At 46.6% G+C, this 18,362-nt stretch overlaps 6 non-coding genes across 6 annotated transcripts; all 6 read right to left on the bottom strand.

Moving 5' to 3' along the window:
• Positions 1-1,705: 1,705 nt before the first annotated feature.
• Trnak-cuu (transfer RNA lysine (anticodon CUU)) lies at positions 1,706-1,778 on the bottom strand. The gene has a single exon. It is a non-coding gene; the product is annotated as a tRNA-Lys (tRNA).
• Positions 1,779-8,603: 6,825 nt separating this feature from the next.
• Trnak-cuu (transfer RNA lysine (anticodon CUU)) lies at positions 8,604-8,676 on the bottom strand. The gene has a single exon. It is a non-coding gene; the product is annotated as a tRNA-Lys (tRNA).
• Positions 8,677-11,946: 3,270 nt separating this feature from the next.
• Positions 11,947-12,019, bottom strand: Trnak-cuu (transfer RNA lysine (anticodon CUU)). The gene has a single exon. It is a non-coding gene; the product is annotated as a tRNA-Lys (tRNA).
• Positions 12,020-13,427: 1,408 nt separating this feature from the next.
• On the bottom strand, positions 13,428-13,500 carry Trnak-cuu (transfer RNA lysine (anticodon CUU)). Its single transcript has one exon. It is a non-coding gene; the product is annotated as a tRNA-Lys (tRNA).
• A 1,461-nt stretch (positions 13,501-14,961) lies between these two features.
• Positions 14,962-15,034, bottom strand: Trnak-cuu (transfer RNA lysine (anticodon CUU)). Its single transcript has one exon. It is a non-coding gene; the product is annotated as a tRNA-Lys (tRNA).
• Positions 15,035-16,495: 1,461 nt separating this feature from the next.
• Positions 16,496-16,568, bottom strand: Trnak-cuu (transfer RNA lysine (anticodon CUU)). Its single transcript has one exon. It is a non-coding gene; the product is annotated as a tRNA-Lys (tRNA).
• Positions 16,569-18,362: the final 1,794 nt, after the last annotated feature.

Raw genomic sequence — 18,362 nt, forward strand, 5'->3', positions numbered from 1 at the left:
GGGCTGCGTACGGCTGTGGCGTAGCTATCTGGTAAAGAAGCGGCCGTCACTTTGGGAGCTGAGGCACTGGTCGGGACCTGGAGCAAACGTCGGCGGAGACATTCTGACCGAACATGGCCCTCCGGTCCGCACACGTCCGCGGCTGGCCATCATACATAACGATGGCTCGCACGCCACCTATCAGCAGATAGGATGGTACATGTTTGGAGAGTTCGATTTTGATTTGGGGGACACCATTCAACACGTTGTATGTCGTGAATGTCTGCCATTTCTTCGCGATGTGCCCCACAACATTGCCATAGGGTCGGAAAGCTTCGACGACCACATCTTGCGGCACTTCGAAAGGGAGCTCAAAAACCCGGATTGTTCGAAGTCCGAAACCAGCGTGATCGACCGTCACCTCTCCAATATGCCCGTCAGAATGTTTGAACTTGAGTCCGCGTGCGTGTTGTCGAACTACGTTAGCACACGCTTCCTCCGTCGTCATCTTAATATAGACGATGCTGCTAGTGATAGAGAAATGAATACCTATCACTTCCTGAGGGTCCAGACGTAGCTCTTCGCGAATGAATTGCTCAATTTCAAAAGCGCGTGGTCTAGCATGTTCGGCTTGGAATGTTACTTTAACTGTCGCTCGGCGGTAACAGTGCGCCATGAGGTGCAATAGAAATGGACGCTACACAACACGAAATACCGCGACGCGGAAGTAAACAAACTACGGTGCGCTGTCCGGCGCGCAGAGCCGGTCCGCATGCGACCACGGCCGAAAGCCGACTATCCATTAGGCCACACAGTCACTGACGACCAAGTGCAACTTGTATATGACTCATCTCGAAACGCTCACACCCCTGATAATTTGTGTTTTCGTTCTACACAGCCGCTGCCCTTGCTCTTTCCCACCCATTCGTTACATTCAACCTCTTACGTGACCGACCAAATATAGACTGGGAAACAAGACCACACACTTTGTGCATACGGAATCGAAGGCAGCGCGTGCCTCGCCGCATTTGCCACGATGGCCATTTGCTACTTCTGCAGAAGCGGCGGCGGCGACGACGACGACGACGACGACCGCGAGAGGCTCTGACATATGTGAGAAATACATCTATAAAATGTAATTCAGACTGCCTCGTCCCACCTTATGCTGTACCGCTTTGGCAAAGGCTTTATCTGCGCCATTTGCCTTAATCAAATCTGAGAGTAATTCTTAATAAAATGCATGTCGCTAATTGTTCGTCATCACAGATACTGTTTGCTATACGGCCACGACGCGCAACTGATTTTCAAAATTCGACTTCTTCCTTTGAGGATGGAACTCACGACCCTTGGTTTACTAGTCCAGTGCTCTACCACTGAGCTAAAGAGGCGCGGCCTAGCGGTACCTTTGCTTACTTCGTCCTTACGGTCGTCTGGATCATCAGACTTCAGCTGACAACACTTCATATTGCGGACTAATATTTGCAGCTATGGCGACCCATTACTGCTTGGCTACACATCTGACACGTAACCGATGTCCTCTCCAAACAACAACACTTGCATTTCAGAACATGTCTTTCACACATGTCTACAAAATCACCTTCACCTTCAAATACAGTTTCCTTGCGACTGACAGAGACGTAGGCAAAGTTTAAAGTTGCTATTTCCATTACATCACGTTAATCAGAAAAACGGTAATTTACATCTGCAGCGGAACAAAATTCCGTTCCGCCCAGCGTGGGGCTCGAACCCACGACCCTGAGAATAAGAGTCTCATGCTCTACCGACTGAGCTAGCCGGGCTGCTTCAGTGAATACTTGCCGGGCTGCACGTCACACAGTACTCATTTGGGTTGGGTGGTCCCATACAGAATCTCTCCATGCTGCCTAATGTTACGTACTTCACTTTTATTTCATAATCATTTCTGAGAGGTAAAGGAATTGCATGACAACCTGCAGAGCTAGTGGCGTCAAAATTAACACTCATACTTGATGTGACTCAAAAGGCGAACGAGTTACTTTCCGACGTTGTTTTAGATGTGCAAGTGCTAGTGGAAACTCGCGGTGACGGCACTCTGCCGACCATTTCGCTAGTTAACACCGGTCTTGTAGTGTGTGTTTCAAGCTCAAGAGCATCTCCAAGCAGAAAATGGTCAACAGCAACATTCAGACGGTTTCGTACTGCTCAAATGCTACATTAAAACGGTATGTTTCTTATTCAGAAATGATAAAACACGAGCGTGACAGCATTCGAACCTGTAATCTTCAGATCCGAAGTCCGACGCCTTATCCATTTTTTTTCTTTTTTTTTCCTTTTTAGGTTTTTCTTTATTCATATTTTTTGACACTGTTTTTTCGTTTTTCCTTTGTAATGTCCCAGGGCAGGTAGGTGTAGGCGCGTTGGGCAGGTGTCGTATCCCGAGGCCTGGCCAAGACGTCTCCTCTTCCCTGCACTGAAGCACAGTGTCACCAATACGTTGTAATTGTCTTTGGTTCGGAGTCTTATGAACTTATATGTGAACACGGGACTTATGAAGCGCTTTTCTATCGAAACAGTTATTTTGCCTTCCTGCCAAGATTGTACCTAAGAACTAGCGAGAATGTCTTCCCTGTCATGAAGTTAGCTCAGTATGCCCCTATACCGGTTCCATTAATGATTCAGGCGCAGGAGCGATCAATAGAAATTGGAACTTAACCAACTCCCTGCTTTTCGAAAACAATAGTAAGCATATTCGCAAAGTCCCTCTTAAGGTTTGGGAAAGACTTTTGCGTCCAGTACTCATGAAGCATGTAACCAGTAAACGAAATGAAATCGGTAATACCATGATCATCAACCACTGCAAAAATGTAACGGCCAAGAAGCCACATAACGGTGTTGTTCTTGGTCCGGGGATAAAAAACCGTGTCCGGCCAGCAGAGAATATCAGTCTTAAATGCCGATTCGGAGCTCCTGGTGAGTAAAGCCAATTGTCGGCGCAGCCAGTGCCACATGCGATGACGGTCAGCGCAGGTAAATCGGTGTTGGAGTGTATCAACACAACCACACGTTTGACAAAGCGGAGAGACACATAAACCTATACGATGAAGGCGTTCGTTCGTAGGAATCAGCTGATTAACTACCTTATACCATAGGGAGGCAACAGTTGCTGAATGAACGGGTAAGCTAATATTCGTCCATATGTTACGCCAATTAAAACTGGGATAATGCAAAACAATCGGGTTGGAAGAAGAAGACCGTCGCCATTTGTCAAGCAGGGTTAGCGTAGTAATAACAGGACGACGTTGTAAGTGGAGATCTAGGTAACTAATCTCAGTGTAGAAGTCCCGAACATGCCGTAGCTTCGCATTTAGAGGCCCAACGTTAATGGGCGGTGACAAGCTCGCAGGACGAACGACATGGAATAATCGCCAAGTAACAGTCGGGGACTCAGATAATAAAAGATGGAGGGTTCGCTTAACATAAAGGGCAGCAGCCTTGACACGGACGTCGGTGAACGACAAGCCGCCCTCAAGACGCGGCTTCGTAAGAACATCACCACGTAATTTAAAAATATGCCCCCGCCAAATATATCTGTTAATAAGCTGGACCATTTTTGCACCCTGCATTCGGGGAAGCGGAAACAGCTGAGCAACGTAATATACTTTACATAAAACATAAGTGTCTAATACACGCTTTTTTTGCAGTAGCGGTATCGAACGCCATGAGTGTTCTAATAAAACACCTTGCAGCTTGGAAATGGCCACTTGCCAATTTTTTGCAGCCATCCGAAGAGGACAACGTTCAAGATAGATACCTAAATGTGTATGGTGTTCAACAGCTGTAACCCACGGAACAACCACACGTTCAAAGCCCCGCAAATTCAGGAGCTTGCTGTTACGGGGATTGATACGAGAACCTGAGGCCGCAGAAAATTTATCGAGTTCCATTTTCAACTGCGGCACTTCTGCGGTGGAACGAGGCAAAACAACCAAATCATCAGCATAAGCTGTTGCCGTCTGGGTAACCCCAGAGATCGTAAGACCACAAAGTGTCGAGTTGAGACGTGTAAGGACTGGTTGAAGGGAGAGAGCATAAAGGGTCATGGATAAAGGACTACCTTGCGGGAAGCCACGTTGAATATCAATGACCTTTGTCAGCTGGCCATTAATGTCAATCTTAGCAGAAATGCCAGTCGTCATATTCTTAAGTACCAGCAGCGCCTGTTCATTAAAACCGAGCCGGCGCAGCAGAAGCTCTAAAAACGAATGGGACACACGATCAAATGCCTTACTAAAATCAACAAATAAAAGCGCACAGGAAATATTGGTGACAGCGACAATCGACACGACATCACGATACCCCGCCAGAGACGTCAATATAGAGCGCCCTGGAAAGCAGCTTTGACAAGGAGGTATCACAGGTGTAAGCAAGAGGGATAGACGTGCATTAACAGCCCTAGCGGCCGTCTTATAGTCAAAATTTAATAGGGTTAAAGGACGAAAGTCACTAGCTGTCTTCAAACCAGCAGATTTAGGTATCAGGACAACCGTACCTCTCTTGAAATCGGCTGGAATTGTGCCACCATTCAAGATTTCATTCACAATATCCGTAAAAACAGGCCCTACAATAGGCCAAAAGCGAACAAAAAACTCCTTAGGTAGGCCATCAGGACCAGGAGATTTGTGAGATGCTGAACAAACAATGAAAGCTGAAATTTCGTCTGCAGTAAAAGGAGCTAAAAATTTCGCATTATGGTCCTCTGTTAAAACTGATGGGATAGCAGTTAAAATCTCGTCAACATCATTCGGATCAGAATCAGCCGCAGTATATAACGTCTCATAGTAGCAGGTAAGTTCATGGGTTATTTGATTCTGTAAGGTAAGCCGGCGACCATCAGCTGCCATAAGGCCGTCAATCAATACACGTCGACGGTTCTTGTGGTGACGAAACAGATGGTACATAGAAGTCATTTCATGTGCTAACGTGGACGGTGGTTTAGATTTAATCTTCAATCCTTCCATCTGAAGCCGCTTAATACTAAGTAGCTTGGCCTTAATTTTCCGAATCTCAGAAAGGTGGGCACATGTCATTGTAGAAGTATCATAAAGTTCGCGAAGCACCGAATAGTAATATTCAAAAGTCAGTTTCAGATCTCGCGCTCTATTATAACTGTAGGACATAAGGTGCGACATAGTTTTGGCTTCACACAGTGGATCCACCAATGAAGCTTAGACGGACAGTATCGCAGAGAACGTAAACAAAAGTCCCACGCCGTCTGTATTAGAGGTTCGATGTCAGGGTCATCGAGCAAGGAGACATTTAATTTCCACAGCGGCCTATAAAGTTTAAGAGGTTGACGCTCCAAATTAACTATAACAGCAAGGGCACAATGATCCGTAAAACTGGCTGGAATAACATCTACATCTAAAACAGAAACACTAAGGGGATCAGAAATATACAATCGGTCAAGTCGACTACTTGAGGTGGCAGTAAAAAATGTAAATTTAACTAAAGTGGGGTGTTTAACCTCCCACGCATCGCGTAGTCGTAATTGACGTACAAGAGAACGTAGCTCGAAACAATAATTAAAATGAGGGGATTGGTCTTTAGCTTGTAACACACAATTAAAATCGCCCCCCAATATCAAGGTCGCAGGATTTTTTCGTAGAAGGTAAATCAGATCCTCTTTATAAAAACGAGACCTTTCCTGCCGCTTGCTAGAACCAGAGGGGGCGTAAATGTTAACCAAGGTCGTGTCAAATAACCGACAACCAATGCCCCGTCCCGAGTCTAAAAGCTCAATTTCGGTAACGGGGATACCGTCACGAATTAGGAAAGCAGTACCTGCAGAAAACTCAGGTGCAAAATTTATAATAGTGCGAAAACCAGGAACAAACAGGTGTGCAACGGAGACTTCCTGCAGGAAAACAATATCAGCTGCAGAGTCATAAATAAACTGCGGCAGAGACGCTAACTTCAGAGCAGATTGAATGCCATTTATATTTAAGGTAATAAACGTGTACGCGTGCAACATCAACCAAAAAATGGGAAATGAACCCAAACTACACCACACTAGAAGCAACTACATCCATATCATCAACATCAGACATGGCAGAGGGTGATTGTCCAGAATCAACGGAATCGGAGTCGTCCTTCGCATGCTTATGTTTCTTCCGCACCGCGTGGAGATTGGGGGGCACTTTCACCCGACGACGTATCTGATGCACACCAGATTCAAGAGCAGGCGGAGTGGGGGGTTCGAGATCAGGCACGTCAACCAAAGCGTCCGAAGGATTAGCAGGGCGAGAGGAGTCAGAAGGAGGAGCCATCAAGGGGAAAACTGCATCAGGAACATCGGCACCGGTTTCAGAATGTGTAGGTATTGGAAGTGTAGGAGGTGGTAAGATAGGTTTGGAGTCTGCTGATGCGGAGCGCGCAGTTCTAGGAGCGGTTTTCCGACAAACAGCCGTCTCCACCGAAGTGTCGTCAACATGTTGTGATGCCTGTGGCGGTGGGGATGTCAACAACACCTCGACCGAATGTTGTGGCTCTTGCGCCGACGGCATGGCAGCAAGTTTGATGTCATCAGGCAAAGCAGCAGAGACAGCGGGAACAGATTCCGAAACAGGCATGGGAGATTCTGGAATTCTCTCATCAGATTCGCAAACCGGCTGCGAAACAGCATCTTCGTCATCAGTGCTACCGGTATCACTAGCACGACGGCGTTTGTTGTTGGAAACAGACGGAATCGGTATAGGAGCAGCCGATACGTCTGGGCGAGTGGGTAGCGGAGGAAAACCTGCATCAGGGGTGGGTGACACCTGTTGTGAAGAAGCTACTGCAGGAGGCAGATAGGAAACAGTGGAGGAAGCTGCTGGCACAAGATCGGCAACCGTTAATTTGCCGCGCTGTGCTAGGCCATTTTTAAGCACAAATACCCGCTTAGGGCAATTAGCTCGAACATGACCATGTTCATTACATAGGAAACATGTACCAAGCTGCCCCTCATAAGTAAGATGTACACGATAACCACATACAATCAGATGGGACGGTATATTAGACTTAATATGCATTTCAACTGATCTGACACCATTATAACATTGCAGCTTATGTTGTGCAGACCAACGTTCATTTCGAATTGACCGAACAGTACCATAACCAAGCAAAGCTTCCTTAAGATAGCTGTTGTCAACTTCAGGGGGTAAATTATAAACCCGAACTGTGGTATACGTAATTTCAGCATTTGAGACAGTAACACTGCTAACAGAACCATCCCAATGACGGAACGACACTTGCTCACCATGTTTAAGTAATATCTTATCCAGCAAAACCGGGTTCAACAATTTCACAAAAAAGCAGTATAATTCTGTATCAAAATACGCCGTATGTACCTGGTCCGATGTAATGCCAATCGTGTCCACAATCCATTCGTGAATTTCCAACGATGTCGGTTGGACATTCCTGGTAGCCTTGTTAAACTGAAAACTGAGAGTACACTTCCGCGGAAACAACCGGGAAGCCATAACACTTAATTAATGCGGCAAAACTCGCAATACAACGCAAGACACAAAACAAACACTAAGGCAAAGAAACAACGAAAAACAGAAGACAAAGAAACGTCACACACAGAAGGTAAATATTCACAACCCGACGGTAACGGCGGATCGAATACACAGCACGTCCGATCGCTGTCGCGTCTCAAGCGGAACTATCCATTAGGACACACAGTCACTGACGACCAAGTGCAACTTGTATATGACTCATCTCGAAACGCTCACACCCCTGATAATTTGTGTTTTCGTTCTACACAGCCGCTGCCCTTGCTCTTTCCCACCCATTCGTTACATTCAACCTCTTACGTGACCGACCAAATATAGACTGGGAAACAAGACCACACACTTTGTGCATACGGAATCGAAGGCAGGGCGTGCCTCGCCGCATTTGCCACGATGGCCATTTGCTACTTCTGCAGAAGCGCCGGCAGCGACGACGACGACGACGACGCCGACGACGACCGCGAGAGGCTCTGACATATGTGAGAAATACATCTATAAAATGTAATTCAGACTGCCTCGTCCCACCTTATGCTGTACCGCTTTGGCAAAGGCTTTATCTGCGCCATTCGCCTTAATCACATCTGAGAGTAATTCTTAATAAAAGGCATGTCGCTAATTGTTCGTCATCACAGATACTGTTTGCTATACGGCCACGACGCGCAACTGATTTCCAAAATTCAAGTTCTTCCTTTGAGGATGGAACTCACGACCCTTGGTTTACTAGTCCAGTGCTCTACCACTGAGCTAAAGGGGCGCGGCCTAGCGGTAATTTTGCGTACTTCGTCCTTACGGTCATCTGGATCATCAGACTTCAGCTGACAACACTTCATATTACCGACTAATATTTGCAGCTATGGCGACCCATTACTGCTTGGCTACACATCTGACACGTAACCGATGTCCTCTCCAAACAACAACACTTGCATTTCAGAACATGTCTTTCACACATGTCTACAAAATCACCTGCACCTTCAAATACAGTTTCCTTGCGACTGACAGAGACGTAGGCAAAGTTTAAAGTTGCTATTTCCATTATATCACGTTAATCAGAAAAACGGTAATTTACATCTGCAGCGGAACAGAATTCCGTTCCGCCCAGCGTGGGGCTCGAACCCACGACCCTGTGATTAAGAGTCTCATGCTCTACCGACTGAGCTATTCGGGCTGCTTCGGTGAATACTTGCCGGGCAGCACGTCACACAGTACTCGTTTGGGTTTGGTGGTCCCATACAGAATCTCTCCATGCTGCCTAATGTCACGTACTTCACTTTTGTTTCATAATCATTTCTGAGAGGTAAAGGAATTGCATGACAACCTGCAGAGCTAGTGGCGTCAAAATTAACACTCATACTTGATGTGACTCAAAAGGCGAACGAGTTACTTTCCGACGTTGTTTTAGATGTGCAAGTGCCAGTGGAAACTCGCGGTGATTGCACTCTGCCGACCATTTCGCTAGATAACACCGGTCTTGTAGTGTTTGTTTCAAGCTCAAGAGCATCTCCAAGCAGAAAATGGTCAACACCAACATTCAGACGGTTTCGTACTGCTCAAATGCTCCATTAAAACGGTATGTTTCTTATTCAGAAACGATAAAACACGAGCGTGACAGCATTAGATCCTGTAATCTTCAGATCCGAAGTCCGACGCCTTATCCAATTTGTTTTTTGTTTTTTTTAGGGCCTCCCATCACCCCTTTTAGCCCATCCTTGCGCTCTCCATAATTCGCCTTCATCGGCGTCGGCTTCTCACGCCATGTACATAACCATAAACTGATGAGACAAAGTTAATCCCTTTATCGTGGAGAAACTAATGTACCCCTTCTTTGGGCTTATTGATAATGTGAAAAAAGAATGAAGTCTTCAGTAGGTAGAAACAGAAGTTATGTTCAGTTTGTTTCCTTCTTCATCGCTGTTTTTTGTTGTCACACTTAAAGCAAATAGGCTTCCTTGACAAAGAAACGTCAGAGGGCATTCCGAAACTGCCTCTTCTCTTTGAAAATGCTTAAAAAGCAAACCATATTCGGTGAGAAGCAACTATTTATAATGGCTTCTTGAAAAATAAATTAATAAACGTTGAACTCAAAGAACGGCAATTCCGGTAAAAACTAAAATAATTTTTTTTTTCCACTATTGTAAAGTAAGTTAGTAGTGGTGATCACTCTCTTACGTTTGTCTTCTGTGTCCGCAGATATTTCTTGTTAATTCTTTTACATCAAGGTCTTGATTAAAAAATTTGCGTATGTTTCTTTATATTTACTAGTCTTCAGTAACATGTGATGCTCAGTTAGCAGATAGATCCAAAAATCCTCTTGGCTTTTCTCTTCCGTCGTGAAGAGGTAATGTACCGTTGCCGCTTTCAGCCAATTGACTGCGTTGCGTTTCGTGTTAGGAAAGGTTACATCATCCGGTGTCAAAAAGTCCGCAGGCGTTATAGCGTTAGGTGACGTTCGAAGGATGAGTGCCAGCTTTCGTCGGACATTCAGCCATATATCTTTAACCTTGTCACACACGAAATGATGTTCTTCGTTATCAATTAAACTACACGTGGCACACAAAGGCGAATCCGCTAAGTGGATCGTATGAAGTTACGAGTTGGTTGCAACTTTCCTATTTACAACAAAGTACCATGTTGCTTTCAGATGAGTAGCTAAGTTACGGTTATGAATATTTATTTATTTATTTATTTATTTATTTATTTATTTAACCTGGCAAGATTAGGGCCATCAGGCCCTCTCTTACATCTAACCAGGCATTCTACTTATTTTACAGTCATATGTTTCAGTAGGCATGTTAAACTACATCTAATACAATATTTGCCCATATCACTTTCCAGTTAGAACATGGATAGTTTTGTTCTATTTTGTCGTTCTTCTTTTCTCCCATCAATTTGCCATATATTTCTTTTACGTTTGTCATGTCTTTTTCCGGAATTCTTGAATGTAGATAGCTATATTCTATTAAAAACCATCGTAAATGGTAAAGTCCGCTCGGTATGTGTTGCACATTAATGGGTGGAGAGAGGTCATCTGGAGCTATTTCAGATAGCAAGTGCGCGGCGATACAGCTGCCGTATTGTCCCCATTGTTGAAACTTATTGGATATGAACAGAGAATGCGAATTTTTAGTAACATTCGTTAAGTTTAAGCCGCCATTACTAGTGGCGAGCGTCAGAGTGTAATACTGGATTTTAAATATGTGGCCACGGGTCACAAAATAGCCTATTGCTGACATAATTTGTTTGGCGATGCCGGCGGGTATTGGCAGTATCTGGGCGACATAATTGACTTTGGAAGTAATTGAGACGTTCGCTAAAGGCACTCTCTGAATTTCATTTAATTGTCGAATACTATGTGTCCGTACACTAGCTCGTATGGTAGTTAGTACTTGTCTATAGTTGGCCGAAAATTCGAATTCTTCCTTTGAGGATGGAAGGCACGACCCTTGGTTTACAAGTCCAGTGCTCTACCACTGAGCTAAAGGGGCACGGCCTTCCATTAGGCCACACAGTCACTGACGACCAAGTGCAACTTGTATATGACTCATCTCGAAACGCTCACACCCCTGATAATTTGTGTTTTCGTTCTACACAGCCGCTGCCCTTGCTCTTTCCCACCCATTCGTTACATTCAACCTCTTACGTGACCGACCAAATATAGACTGGGAAACAAGACCACACACTTTGTGCATACGGAATCGAAGGCAGGGCGTGCCTCGCCGCATTTGCCACGATGGCCATTTGCTACTTCTGCAGAAGCGGCGGCGGCGGCGACGACGACGACGACGACGACGACGACGACGACGACCGCGAGAGGCTTTGACATATGTGAGAAATACATCTATAAAATGTAATTCAGACTGCCTCGTCCCACATTATGCTGTACCGCTTTGGCAAAGGCTTTATCTGCGACATTCGCCTTAATCACATCTGAGAGTAATTCTTAATAAAAGGCATGTCGCTAATTGTTTGTCATCACAGATACTGTTTGCTATACGGCCACGACGCGCAACTGATTTCCAAAATTCAAGTTCTTCCTTTGAGGATGGAACTCACGACCCTTGGTTTACTAGTCCAGTGCTCTACCACTGAGCTAAAGGGGCGCGTGCTAGCGGTACTTTTGCGTACTTCGTCCTTACGGTCGTCTGGATCATCAGACTTCAGCTGACAACACTTCATATTACCGACTAATATTTGCATCTATGGCGACCCTTTACTGCTTGGCTACACATCTGACACGTAACCGATGTCCTCTCCAAACAACAACACTTGCATTTCAGAACATGTCTTTCACACATGTCTACAAAATCACCTTCACCTTCAAATACAGTATCCTTGCGACTGACAGAGACGTAGGCAAAGTTTAAAGTTGCTATTTCCATTACATCACGTTAATCAGAAAAATGGTAATTTACATCTGCAGCGGAACAAAATTCCGTGCCGCCCAGCGTGGGGCTCGAACCCACGACCCTGAGAATAAGAGTCCCATGCTCTACCAACTGAGCTAGTCGGGCTGCTTCGGTGAATACTTGCCGGGCAGCACGTCACACAGTACTCGTTTGGGTTGGGTGGTCCCATACAGAATCTCTCCATGCTGCCTAATGTCACGTACTTCACTTTTATTTTATAATCATTTCTGAGAGGTAAAGGAATTGCATGACAACCTGCAGAGCTAGTGGCGTCAAAATTAACACTCATACTTGATGTGACTCAAAAGGCGAACGAGTTACTTTCCGACGTTGTTTTAGATGTGCAAGTGCCAGTGGAAACTCGCGGTGATGGCACTCTGCCGACCATTTCGCTAGTTAACACCGGTCTTATAGTGTGTGTTTCAAGCTCAAGAGCATCTCCAAGCAGAAAATGGTCAACAGCAACATTCAGACGGTTTCGTACTGCTCAAATGCTACATTAAAACGGTATGTTTCTTTTTCAGAACTGATAAAACACGAGAGTGACGGCATTCGAACCTGTAATCTTCAGATCCGAAGTCCGACGCCTTATCCGTTAGGCCACACAGTCACTGACGACCAAGTGCAACTTGTATATGACTCATCTCGAAACGCTCACACCCCTGATAATTTGTGTTTTCGTTCTACACAGCCGCTGTCCTTGCTCTTTCCCACCCATTCGTTACATTCAACCTCTTACGTGACCGACCAAATATAGACTGGGAAACAAGACCACACACTTTGTGCATACGGAATCGAAGGCAGGGCGTGCCTCGCCGCATTTGCCACGATGGCCATTTGCTACTTCTGCAGAAGCGGCGGCGGCGGCGGCGGCGACGACCGCGAGAGGCTCTGACATATGTGAGAAATACATCTATAAAATGTAATTCAGACTGCCTCGTCCCACCTTATGCTGTACCGCTTTGGCAAAGGCTTTATCTGCGCCATTCGCCTTAATCACATCTGAGAGTAATTCTTAATAAAAGGCATGTCGCTAATTGTTCGTCATCACAGATACTGTTTGCTATACGGCCACGACGCGCAACTGATTTCCAAAATTCGACTTCTTCCTTTGATAATGGAACTCACGACCCATGATTTACTAGTCCAGTGGTCTACCACTGAGCTAAAGGGGCGCGGCCTAGCGGTACTTTTGCGTACTTCGTCCTTACGGTAGTCTGGATCATCAGACTTCAGCTGACAACACTTCATATTACCGACTAATATTTGCAGCTATGGCGACCCATTACTGCTTGGCTACACATCTGACACGTAACCGATGTCCTCTCCAAACAACAACACTTGCATTTCAGAACATGTCTTTCACACATGTCTACAAAATCACCTTCACCTTCAAATACAGTTTCCTTGCGACTGACAGAGACGTAGGCAAAGTTTAAAGTTGCTATTTCCATTACATCACGTTAATCAGAAAAACAGTAATTTACATCTGCAGCGGAACAAAATTCCGTTCCGCCCAGCGTGGGGCTCGAACCCACGACCCTGAGATTAAGAGTCTCATTCTCTACCGACTGAGCTAGCCGGGCTGCTTCAGCGAATACTTGCCGGGCAGCACGTCACACAGTACTCGTTTGGGTTGGGTGGTCCCATACGGAATCTCTCCATGCTGCCTAATGTTTTCCTAACGTCACACTCGTCACGTACTTCACTTTTATTTCATAATCATTTCTGAGAGGTAAAGGAATTGCATGACAACCTGCAGAGCTAGTGGTGTCAAAATTAGCACTCATACTTGATGTGACTCAAAAGGCGAACGAGTTACTTTCCGACGTTGTTTTAGATGTGCAAGTGTCAGTGGAAACTCGCGGTGACGGCACTCTGCCGACCATTACGCTAGTTAACACCGGTCTTGTAGTGTGTATTTCAAGCTCAAGAGCATTTTCAAGCAGAAAATGGTCAACAGCAACATTCAGACGGTTTCGTACTGCTCAAATGCTACATTAAAACGGTATGTTTCTTTTTCAGAACTGATAAAACACGAGCGTGACAGCATTCGAACCTGTAATCTTCAGATCCCAAGTCCGACGCCTTATCCATTAGGCCACACAGCCACTGACGACCAAGTGCAACTTGTGTATGACTCATCTCGAAACGCTCACACCCCTGATAATTTGTGTTTTCGTTCTACACAGCCGCTGCCCTTGCTCTCTCCCACCCATTCGTTACATTCAACCTCTTACGTTACCGACCAAATATAGACTGGGAAACAAGACCACACACTTTGTGCATACGGAATCGAAGGCAGGGCGTGCCTCGCCGCATATGCCACGATGGCCATTTGCTACTTCTGCAGAAGCGTCGGCGGCGGCGACGACGACGACGACGACGAAGACGACGACGACGACGACGACGACCGCGAGATGCTCTGACATTTGTGAGAAATACATCTATAAAATGTAATTCAGACTGCCTCGTCCCACTTTATGCTGTACCGCTTTGGCAAAGGCTTTATCTGCGCCATTTGCCTTAATCACATCTGAGAGTAATTCTTAATAAAAGGCATGTCGCTAATTGTTCGTCATCACAGATACTGTTTGCTATACGGCCACGACGCGCAACTGATTTCCAAAATTCGACTTTTTCCTTTGAGGATGGAACTCACGACCCTTGGTTTACTAGTCCAGTGCTCTACCACTGAGCTAAAGGGGCGCGTCCTAGCGGTACTTTTGCGTACTTCGTCCTTACGTTCGTCTGGATCATCAGACTTCAGCTGACAACACTTCATATTACCGACTAATATTTGCAGCTATGGCGACACATTACTGCTTGGCTACACATCTGACACGTAACTGATGTCCTCTCCAAACAACAACACTTGCATTTCAGAACATGTCTTTCACACATGTCTACAAAATCACCTTCACCTTCAAATACAGTTTCCTTGCGACTGACAGAGACGTAGGCAAAGTTTAAAGTTGCTATTTCCATTACACCACGTTAATCAGAAAAACGGTAATTTACATCTGCAGCGGAACAAAATTCCGTTCCGCCCAGCGTGGGGCTCGAACCCACGACCCTGAGATTAAGAGTCTCATGCTCTACCGACTGAGCTAGCCGGGCTGCTTCGGTGAATACTTGCCGGCCAGCACGTCACACAGTACTCGTTTGGGTTGGGTGGTCCCATACAGAATCTCTCCATGCTGCCTACTGTTTTCCTAACGTCACACTCGTCACGTACTTCACTTTTATTTCATAATCATTTCTGAGAGGTAAAGGAATTGCATGACAACCTGCAGAGCTAGTGGCGTCAAAATTAACACTCATACTTGATGTGACTCAAAAGGCGAACGAGTTACTTTCCGACGTTGTTTTAGATGTGCAAGTGCCAGTGGAAACTCGCGGTGACGGCACTCTGCCGACCATTTCGCTAGTTAACACCGGTCTTGTAGTGTGTGTTTCAAGCTCAAGAGCATTTTCAAGCAGAAAATGGTCAACAGCAACATTCAGACGGTTTCGTACTTCTCAAATGCTACATTAAAACGGTATGTTTCTTTTTCAGAAGTGATAAAACACGAGCGTGACAGCATTCGAACCTGTAATCTTCAGATCCGAAGTCCGACGCCTTATCCATTAGGCCACACAGTCACTGACGACCAAGTGCAACTTGTATATGACTCATCTCGAAACGCTCACACCAGTGATAATTTGTGTTTTCGTTCTACACAGCCGCTGCCCTTGCTCTTTCCCACCCATTCGTTACATTCAACCTCTTACGTGACCGACCAAAGATAGACTGGGAAACAAGACCACACACTTTGTGCATACGGAATCGAAGGCAGGGCGTGCCTCGCCGCATTTGCCACGATGGCCATTTGCTACTTCTGCAGAAGCGGCGGCGGCGGCGACGACGACGACGACGACGACGACGACGACGACGACGACGACGACCGCGAGAGGCTCTGACATACGTGAGAAATACCTCTATAAAATGTAATTCAGACTGCCTCGTCCCACCTTATGCTGTACCGCTTTGGCAAAGGCTTTATCTGCGCCATTCGCCTTAATCACATCTGAGAGTAATTCTTAATAAAAGGCATGTCGCTAATTGTTCGTCATCACAGATACTGTTTGCTATACGGCCACGACGCGCAACTGATTTCCAAAATTCGACTTCTTCCTTTGATAATGGAACTCACGACCCATGATTTACTAGTCCAGTGCTCTACCACTGAGCTAAAGGGGCGCGTCCTAGCGGTACTTTTGCGTACTTCGTCCTTACGGTCGTCTGGATCATCAGACTTCAGCTGACAACACTTCATATTACCGACTAATATTTGCAGCTATGGCGACCCATTACTGCTTGGCTACACATCTGACACGTAACCGATGTCATCTCCAAACAACAACACTTGCATTTCAGAACATGTCTTTCACACATGTCTACAAAATCACCTTCACCTTCAAATACAGTTTCCTTGCGACTGACAGAGACGTAGGCAAAGTTTAAAGTTGCTATTTCCATTACATCACGTTAATCAGAAAAACAGTAATTTACATCTGCAGCGGAACAAAATTCCGTTCCGAACAGCGTGGGGCTCGAACCCACGACCATGAGATTAAGAGTCTCATGCTCTACCGACTGAGCTAGCCGGGCTGCTTCAGTGAATACTTGCCGGCCAGCACGTCACACATTTCTCGTTTGGGTTGGGTGGTCCCATACAGAATCTCTCCATGCTGCCTAATGTTTTCCTAACGTCACACTCGTCACGTACTTCACTTTTATTTCATAATCATTTCTGGGAGGTAAAGGAATTGCATGACAACCTGCAGAGCTAGTGGCGTCAAAATTAACACTCATACTTGATGTGACTCAAAAGGCGAACGAGTTACTTTCCGACGTTGTTTTAGATGTGCAAGTGCCAGTGGAAACTCGTGGTGACGGCACTCTGCCGACCATTTCGCTAGTTAACACCGGTCTTGTAGTGTGTGTTTCAAGCTCAAGAGCATTTTCAAGCAGAAAATGGTCAACAGCAACATTCAGACGGTTTCGTACTGCTCAAATGCTACATTAAAACGGTATGTTTCTTTTTCATAACTGATAAAACACGATCGTGACAACATTCGAACCTGTAATCTTCAGATCCGAAGTCCGACGCCTTATCCATTAGGCCACACAGTCACTGACGACCAAGTGCAACTTGTATATGACTCATCTCGAAACGCTCACACCCCTGATAATTTGTGTTTTCGTTCTACACAGCCGCTGCCCTTGCTCTTTCCCACCCATTCGTTACATTCAACCTCTTACGTGACCGACCAAATATAGACTGGGAAACAAGACCACACACTTTGTGCATACGGAATCGAAGGCAGGGCGTGCCTCGCCGCATTTGCCACGATGGCCATTTGCTACTTCTGCAGAAGCGGCGGCGGCGACGACGACGACGACGACGACGACCGCGAGAGGCTCTGACATATGTGAGAAATACCTCTATAAAATGTAATTCAGACTGCCTCGTCCCACCTTATGCTGTACCGCTTTGGCAAAGGCTTTATCTGGCGTGGGACCTGTCGTCTCGCAGTGCGTTTTGGCGTTAGCGTTGGCGTTGGCCAGCCCGCGCCAGCGCGCCGTAAGGCACAGGGGCTCGCACTGGGGCGTATCGCTTCCAGTCGGACGTGCCCACAGGGGAAGTGATGCGTCACATATAGCCTCTGCTTCTCAAGTGGCTCTTTCCGCCTTCAAGTGGTGCCAGACGTTAAGCTCGGCATTTCTCGGGCTTGCCCGGGGGTGCCTTGCGACAAAAGGAAGAGCTGCGACCCAACCCGATGCGAAAGCGAAGGGTGCGTGGCACAGGGGGAGCTGTGTCAAGGGACGAACATCTGTCCCTTTCTGTTGGCAGGGCCCAGACCAACAGGAGCTCTGCATGCCGGCGACTTCGTTTGTCGGCGTGGGATCGCGGCGCGAGTCGGCAAGGGTGCCTCGCCGCGCCCCTGGGTAACCGGGGCGTGTTCTGCCAAACCCAGGAGGTGGTGACATCGCCTGGGCCAGGTTAACTGGGTCCAGACCGCCGAACGTCTGGGGGACCGGCCCGCCACCTGAGTAGGAGTGGGTCCTTGGCCGTAAGGTGGAAACTCGGGCTAGTAGGCGGCGAAGGGCGAGAGGTGCATCCGCCTCTCCGGAGTGCGGGGTGCAGTTGCCGGGGAGCGTCGCGTGAAATCGCCGATGACGGAGCCATCGATGGGGACCAGTGCGCTGGCGACGGCGCGCTGAACCCGGCAGCTCGGGAGTGCCCTTGACCTTGGGGTGAGGTCGGTGGGCGAGCTGCAAGAAGTCCCCCCCCCCATGCCAGAGGAGCCGGTCCGGGGCAAGAGACGGGCTCCCATCATTCTTTTATCACTCGTATAATCATGGCGACAACCGATACGAGTCACTCGAGTGCGCCTCAAC

Source organism: Schistocerca gregaria, chromosome 8, assembly GCF_023897955.1.
Source record: "Schistocerca gregaria isolate iqSchGreg1 chromosome 8, iqSchGreg1.2, whole genome shotgun sequence".
In the NCBI taxonomy this organism is placed as follows: domain Eukaryota; kingdom Metazoa; phylum Arthropoda; class Insecta; order Orthoptera; family Acrididae; genus Schistocerca; species Schistocerca gregaria.